This window comes from Caretta caretta, chromosome 3, assembly GCF_965140235.1.
Source record: "Caretta caretta isolate rCarCar2 chromosome 3, rCarCar1.hap1, whole genome shotgun sequence".
NCBI lineage: Eukaryota > Metazoa > Chordata > Testudines > Cheloniidae > Caretta > Caretta caretta.
Genome location: NC_134208.1, coordinates 106,542,043 through 106,550,631, shown reverse-complemented (window position 1 = coordinate 106,550,631; position 8,589 = coordinate 106,542,043).

Genomic DNA, 8,589 nt, shown 5'->3' with positions numbered 1-8,589 from the left:
GGTGGCGGCGCCAGCCTGCTCTGTCCCTCCCCGCGGGGCCGTGCCGCGCCTGCCCGCCACTGGGCGCGGTATGAAAGCGCGCGGGGGGGGGGGGGGGCGAGCGGTGATGGGGCTGTAAGGGGGCCCGACTCTCACAGCCAACCCCCCCCCCCTCGCTGCAGCAGGGCGAGAGATTACACGGCGGCTTTACTAGTACCATGCGCGGAAACGGGCCACCCGGTGGGGTTACCCTGAGCACTAGTAACGGGAGGATTGCCGAGCCGGGCTGCCACTTCTGCAGAGATGTGTCTGTCCCGGCGAGACAGAGTGTGTGTGTGTGGGGGGGGGGCGGGGGGGGGGGTTCTCTAGCGCCATCGCCTTCACTGGAAATCACACCCGGTGAGATCTGAACCCCAAGTCCCCCGACAGACCTTCCTGGCCAAGGGGAGTGCAGAGCCAGTGCTCCGGTTGGGGGCAGCGTGTGGACTCCCCTGGCCAGAAGCTGGACCTGCTGGCAGCTTTCGGGGCGCAGCACGGTGCCAGCCAGGACAGGTAGGGACTAACCTGCCTTAGCACCGCCGAGCAGACTTTTAATGGCCCAGTTAGCGGTGCTGAACAGAGCTGCCAGGGTCCCTTTTTGACTGGGTATTTCAGTCAAAAACCGGCCACCTGGTCACCCTAGACGTGCGCAGGAATTAAAATTTCCCTGTTTTCGGAGGAGCATGTTAAACACACACATTAGGCACATCACACTGTTGGGGACACTGGGGCACGGCCACTAGGTAACTCGAGGGGATGGAAGACCACGAGTGTCGATGAAGCCCCCTCGCACTAGGCCCAGGTGTCCTTGGCCCCCCCCCTCCCGCCTGGAGGCACTCGCAGCAGCTCTGCCTACTAGGCCCAAGTGTCCTTGGGGCCCCCCCGCCTGGAGGCACTCACAGCAGTTATGCTGAGAATCTGCAACAATATGTTGCAGAGTCAGACGGCCTGAAACTAAGCAAGGCCAAACAGGGCACATATGGAAGAACAATGCTGAATAAAGCAGCTTTATGTATACTTTAATAAATGATGCAGAGAACCAGGGAACTAGCTGGGAACTGGATTGGCTGGCTATATGGATACTTGGGGCAGCTTGCTATTGGATAAGTATGCTGGGAAAAAGGATGTATAAAAGCCTGTGTAACTTCCTGCTCTGTGTACAGGATTTGAGATTCAAATCTCCCTGTACCTATTTGAAGCTTCAAATAGACTTTTCTGCTTCTCCACCCCGTTGTGATTATTGGGTGTAGCACACCGGGTAATGAACCACTCAAGCTGTTGTTCAGCCTCTCGGCACTGGGTGCCGGCAACAACACCATATCGACACATGCACATACATAATATGCATAGAAATGAACAGCCATATGCTCACTATTTCAACAAAAATTCGTGCACTGTGGAGCCATCTGAATAAATGCATCCACAAGTACTTGGCCCTGGCAGGGAAAGAGAGAGAGCTGTCAGCTCCTCTCACCCCTGCCACCGTGGGGGGGGGGGGGGGAGGGGAGAGGAGCGCTCTGTGACCCTGCTCATAGGTGCCAATTTCTGCTAGCACTGGTGGGTGCTCAACCCACCTCTGCCCCCCACCCTGACTCTGCCCCTGCCCTGCCCCTGACCCACACCCATTCCAACCCCTTCCCCAAAGTCTCCACCCCCTCCCTGCCCCTATTCCAAGCCACCAATGAGCTGCCAAAATCTTAACAACCGATTCCCTCCTCACTCCACGAGGGGGTCGTGGCCCACCCCTGCCCCCCGAGGACTCCTGCCCCATCCAACCCCCTGTGTTCCTTGATGTCCTCCCTGGGACCCCTGCCCCATCCACCCTGCTCCCCTGACTGCCCCCAGAACTGGGCAGGAGGGTCTTGTGGACCACTGTAGTGGGTGCGCACCCCATCCCTAAGAGGAAGAGGGACCTGTCGGGGGACAAGGTGGGGAGCCCTGGCAGTGCTTACCTGGGGCAGCTCCCAGGAAGCATCCAGCAGGTCCCTCTGCCCCCTAGGGGATGGGGAGCATAGCTAGCGGGGGAGCGGCTGCTCTCCCCACCGATCACGTCAAAAGTGGCCCCTTAGGCGCCGACTCCCTGGGTGCTCTGGGGCTGGAGCACCCATGGGGAAAATTTGGTGGGTGCAGAGCCCCCACCGGCAGCTCCCCGCCCTGCACCCGGCCCCAGCTCACCTCCCCTGAACGCGTCGCCCTTCTCTGCCCCCTCCCCCGGCTTCCCATGAATCAGCTGTTCGCGTGGGAAGCTGGGGAGGGCTGAGAAGCAGGCAGCGGCTTCGTGCTCAGGCCCAGGGAGGCAGAGGTGAGCTGGGACGGGGAGCAGTTCCCCTGCGCACCCCCCAGGTTACCTGCTGCGGTGCGGGCAGCCCTCCTCGCCCCGCCCTAGCTCACCTCCACTCTGCCTCCCTGGACCTGAGCGCAAAGCTGCCGCTTGCTTCTCGGCCCCGCCCCCGGCTTCCCGCACAAACAGCTGATTCGCGGGAAGCCAGGGTGGGGCATTCAGGGAAGGAGGCGGAGCAGAGGTGAGGTGAGCTGGGGCCGGGCGCAGGGCGGGGAGCTGCAGGTGGGTGCTCTGCACCCATCAAATTTTCCCCATAGGTGCTCCAGCCCCAGAGCACCCACGGAGTCAGCGCATAAGGCGCCACTTTTGGCCAGTTGTTAAATTTAGAAGCCCTTTTAGAACCAGTTCTCCCTGGTGGGACAACTAGTTCTGAAAGGACTTCTAAATTTAACAACCGGTTCTAGCAAACCTGTGCAAACTGGCTCCAGCTCACCACTATTCCAACCCCTTCCCCAAATCCCTGCCCCGGCCACACCTCTTCCACGCCACCTCCCCTGGGCACGCTCCTCCCCCCTGCCTCCTGGAGCTTGTTACGCTGCGAAACAGGTGTTTTGTGGCGGCAAGCACTGGGAAGAGAAGTGGGGACACGGCACGCTCGGGGGAGGAGGTGAAGAGTTATTTGGATTCTTGGCAGAACATCTGATCTCATGTATTTCATTTTCGACCAGTTCATTTTTAATCCAACTTGACTACTTTTTGCATTCAGATCTTTAAACATTCTCTCAAGCTGGGCTGTATTTTTGGCTATCAGCACTATATCATCTGTGAACCTGAGATGGTTTAGCCGCTCGCCGTTGATATTAATCCCGCCTTTCAAGTCTGCTTGTCGAAAAACCAATTCAAGACAGGCTGTGAATAGTTTTGGTGAAACTGTATCTCCTTGTTTCACACTCCCCTCTGAATCCCCATCGAGAAAGGTATTGAACAGCAATATGTCCGTACTGCAGCCAGAGTTTGCTTCCTTTAGTAGTGTGATATATTTCATGCTGATACCCTGTTCTGAAAGAGCTTCAGGAACAGTGTTTGTCTTTACACTGTCAAACACCTTCTCATAGTCCATGAAGGCGATGCACAAAGGGAACTTGTATTCCCCTGAATGCTCTAGTAGTTGGTTTAGAGTGAAGATGTGGTCTATTGTGCGAGAGGAAGAACTATATAAAACTCAAGTGAGCTTTTTGTGTTGCACCTGCCTAACACTTTAGCCCCCAGCTCTGTGATTTTTTGACTGAGACATTGGTGGATGGCTTGGTGGATGAGGGATTTTCTGAGTAACAGTCCAAGTACCTCGTCATAACAAAAGATTTAATGTGGTTTTGGAGTAGTAAAAATAGTCATGGAGCAACTTGGACAATTTTTATGAGAGAAATATGCCAGCTGAAGGTTTGAACACACAGAGCTGTCTGCTTGAATACTTGAGTTATCTGTGACTTATAAGTAGCACTTGTCTTTGGCATCTGATGTCTCAGTTCTAGAGTGTGTACCTGTTGAAAATAAATTAGCTAAGAATAATAGATATTTAAGGTCAGAAGGGACTCTTTTAATCCTCTACTCTGATCTCCTGAATAACACAGGCCACAGAATTTCATCCAATAATTTCTGCATCAAGCCATAACTTGAGCCAGAGCATATCTTTTAGAGAAAAATCCAGTCTTGCTTTATAGGCTTTGAGTGCTGGAGAAAGTCCCACCACTCCTGGTAAGTTGTTCCGATGGGTTAATTACCCTCACTGTTGTGGTGTGTGTTTGTTTTTTTTAAAGTGCCTGTGTACTTATGTCAACTTATTTCTTTCCCAACAAGGAAATATTCCTGGAATCGAAATCGCCCTGACTTTCAGAAACTGGGACAATATATTAAGGGTGGGTGGGTGGTGAATTTAGAACTCCTGGATGATGCTGAGAGATAGTCCTGGAAAGTGAAGTCTCCAGTGTATCTTACAGCAAAGGGAATGGCAGTGTAAACTTTCCACACTTCTCTTGCCAAAGTGTTTTAACTTTCATTAGGAAGGAGTAAGAGTGATGACTTCGTCAAGGTTCCTTCCCCACTCTGAACTCTAGGATACAGATGTGGGGACCTGCATGAAAAACCCCCTAAGCTTATTTTTACCAGCTTAGGTTAAAACTTCCCTACTACAAACTATAGTTCCCTACAAACTATTTTACCTTTTGCCCTTGGACTTTATTGCTGCCACCGCCAAGCGTCCAACAAATATATAACAGGGAAAGAGCCCGCTTGGAAATGTCTTTCCCCCCCAAAATCCTCCCAAACCCTACACCCCCTTTTCTGAGGAAGGCTTGATAAAAATCCTCACCAATTTGCATAGGTGAACACAGACCCAAACCCTTGGATCTTAAGAACAATGAAATAACAATCAGGTTCTTAAAAGAAGAAGAAAAAGTAAGAGTCACCTCTGTAAAATCAGGAAGGGTAATCAGATTCAAAACATAGAGAATCCCTCTAGGCAAAACCTTAAGTTACAAAAAGACACAAAAACAGGAATATACATTCCATTCAGCACAACTTATTTTATCAGCCATTTAAACAAAACCGAATCTAACGCATGTCTAACTAGATTGCTTTTTAGCCCTTTACAGGAGTTCTGACCTGCATTCCTGCTCTGGTCCAGGCAAAAACAACAGACAGACAGAAAGAACCCTTTGTTTCCCCGCCCTCCAGCTTTGAAAGTATCTTGTCTCCTCATTGGTCATTTTGGTCAGGTGCCAGCGAGGTTATCTTTAGCGTCTTAACCCTTTACAGGTGAAAGAGTTTTTTCCTCTGGTCAGGAGGGATTTAAAAGTGGTTAGACTTCCCTTTGTATTTATGACAACTTCTGACTTTTGGTGCTGGATTCTCCAGTTACTAAAGCCACTTTCAAGTGGCCTTAAAACAGCTGGAAATAACCAGTGAGAATTTCCCTTGTGTACACGAACTATCTGCTAACATAAAGCTGGTAGAAATGTCTCTGCTGCCTCTTGCATCAGCCACCCTCATGCGCTTGGCATAAGGTGAGAAAGGGGTATGTCCAGGATGGGGAGGGGTGCCCTGATCTTCCACTAGTGGAACGTCCCTGGGAGACTTCACTCCAGTGGTGTAAATTAGAGCTACATCAAAGAAGCTTTAAACTTGCGCCAGGGTTGTGTGGCTGAGGATCAGGGAACTGCCTCCTCTCTTTACTAATCTGAGCTGCACTGTGGCAGGGTGGGAAACCCCCTCATCTCTACCAGGCAGCATTCAAACCAGTGACTTAAAGGTGAAACACAATGGAAGAAAGTGCCTATTTTATAAGCCATCAAGTCTTAAGCTGGGAGAGCTCATAAATGTGAGCTATAAAATCATGCAAATACAGGGCTCCAGTGGAAATGCTGGCAGATCTAGAAATACAATAAAACTATCAGGTGAAGCAATAATAGCTCTAAAATACTTCTCAAGCATCTATGCAGCAGACAAATATTACAGGAAACGATCAGCCAGCTTAAGAAAGAATGACAAGGAATTAGGACCAGAGAATAAGAACCCCCTGAGATATTAAGCGTTATTAAGTTATTTTGCATCTGCCTTTATAAAGAAGGCAGGCCAAGACCCAAATATAGGATCGGATTTAAGGGGAATTAGGCAGTGTAGAGATAATATCAACAATAGTTTTAAGAGCTTTTAACTTATTTTAAAAACAGAAATGGCACAAGAACCAGACGACACACTTCCAAAAAGCATTAAACAATGGCAGGCTAAAATGTTTTGAATCGGACAAATGTTTCCACACACAGCTCAAGATAAGTCGCTGAAGATTGGAAGCTGTGAACATGATATTACAGAAAGGGAAAACAAAAGTGTAGGGAATAGCAACAAGTTTAACATTGCCCATTAACTAAAGTGAAATGCAGCATCACCTGGACTTCTTGGTGTCGTGTGCTAAGGATCCTGCCGACCAGCAGTGGCTAAGCCACTGGGCCAACAGGACCCATGCCCAAGGGCCCCTATTGGGGGTGGGGGCTGGAAAGATGGGTGCCCCTGTACCCCAACCTGCTCTGCCTGAAGCTCCTGCTGGGGAGCAGGGGAAGCCCCCGTGCCCTGACCCAGCTCCCAATCAGGAGTGGGGTGGGGAGGCAGGGGGTACTAAAAGTGGAAGGGTTGGGGAGGGGCACCCACTTGCTCTGGCCCAGGGCCCCACAAAATCCTAATCTGCCTCTGCTGCCACCTGGCCAGTGTTAGGGACATTGCTACCCACTTTCATAGCTCTGGATTTCTCCTCAAGCTGACTATTTCCAGAAATGCTGCACCTGAGTAGTGCAGCATTAAATGTGCATTAAACTGGTGGTTGTGTCTAACTGGACTAGCTGCCTCTTAAAGTTAATTTCTAGTCAGAAAAAGACAGAATGGGATTCTGTATTCTCTCTCTCATTTGATCTCCATAGCTAATGTCTTCTGTTTACTTTATTTTTCTAACTGCCAGTACTGCAAATTTAACTCAGATTGAATGTCAAACCCCAGGTTATCTTGTTTCTTACATTAGTGGTAAGAAAAATTCTGCTGTTTTGGATTTTAGTTCATAACTTTAATGCATGAGTCAGACTGGAATCCAGTCATTTCTCCCATGGATATATTGCTCTGCAGTACTAACAGGAGGAAAAATTGGTTTTGTCAGTCAAGTAAGTGGATGTGAATTGAAGATACAGTGTACTGAATTAAACTGCACTGTTGTTTTCATAGTCACTTCTCTGACCATAACTGCATTTTACTATTCCTCCTGATGTATTTGAGAATATATTAGTTTCTGGCTGAATAGCTTCATTGTTCAAGCTCACAAATTCAAAAACAGAAACAGTGAAAGGTGTAGGTGAGAGACCTCAATATTGATGCAAAAATATTAATACAAATATAAACTTTGTAACAAACCTTGCATGTTTACTGAATATTAAGATACAGCTACAAGTATGTTCTAGCCAGGATAACTGGAAATATAATATGTTTAGCTAGTTATGTTAAAGCTAATCAAAGACATACCAGAAGGTTTCTGCTCCAGTCTCTCAAGAACAAGCAAACATCAACTCTGTAAAATATTTGTTTAGGTAGAGACCTAATTGTGTTAACATATTCCACACTTTTTTTTTTTTTATCAGAGCCTTAAACTGAGGTTGTAAAGTGGCCATACCTTTTCTTTTCAAAGGAAAATCTTTTTTTGAAATTCCAGGAAAAACACATGTAGTTGGAAATTTTTTTAAACTTTATTTCTTAAATGTTGAAATGACAAAGGCATTTGTCAAATGCAGATTAGTAAATATTTTAGCTAAATGCAAACTCCTAATATCATTACTATATATATAAATAATAAAATGCTTTATGTATCAACATGGAACCTAATAATCTTGCTAAATTAATTACTGAAGTAAGAAGCCATTTAAGTATAGAATACTTATATTAATGGGGAATAAAATAATTACTGGGAGTGTGCAAGTAAACGTTTACCCAACTAGGGATGACAAGAGAAACCATTGTTCCAAAAACTCTTGTATAGTCAAATTAACCTAAAAACTTTCTTAAAGTTATTTAATTTTAAAAGACTGTTTTGAGAACTGAAAATCTTTAAAATAAAAGAGCAAGAGTGTGTGTTTGTACTTTCTGAAAACCGAATTTCATTACCTGTCAAACTCCAAAAAAATAGAAAGAATATTTTAGAGGATGGACTGAATAAAAAGAGTTAAAACAAAGGCAACTAAAGAAATGTCTATTCATTAATGAACTACATGTTCATAAGATGAGGAGGCTCCTAAGGATTACCCATGAAAACATGGAGCCAGTGAGAGAGTGACAGCAACCAGCTTGAATCTAAACAAACCTGAAAGATGTTTTCCAATAATTTAATGGAAAATAAGAGTATATAAAAGACTCTGAAGTGAGCACATGTCCATCCATCTCTATAAGCAAGCTGCCACTGACAGACAAGGAAAAACCTCCCCAAAACGTCAGCATGCATTGGTGAGAGAACAGTAACTTAGCCCTGGTCTACGCTGGGGGTGAGGGAGGGAGGGGAATCAATCTAAGTTACGCAACTTCAGCTACGTGAAAAACGTAGCTGAAGTCGACATACTTAGATCGACTTACCGTGGTGTCTTCACTGCGGTGAGTCGACTTCTGCTGCTCCCCCGTCAACTCTGCCTGCGCCTCTTGCAGCAGTGGAGTACAGGAGTCGATGGGAGAGCGCTCGGGGTGGGGGTGAGGGGATCAATTTATTGTGT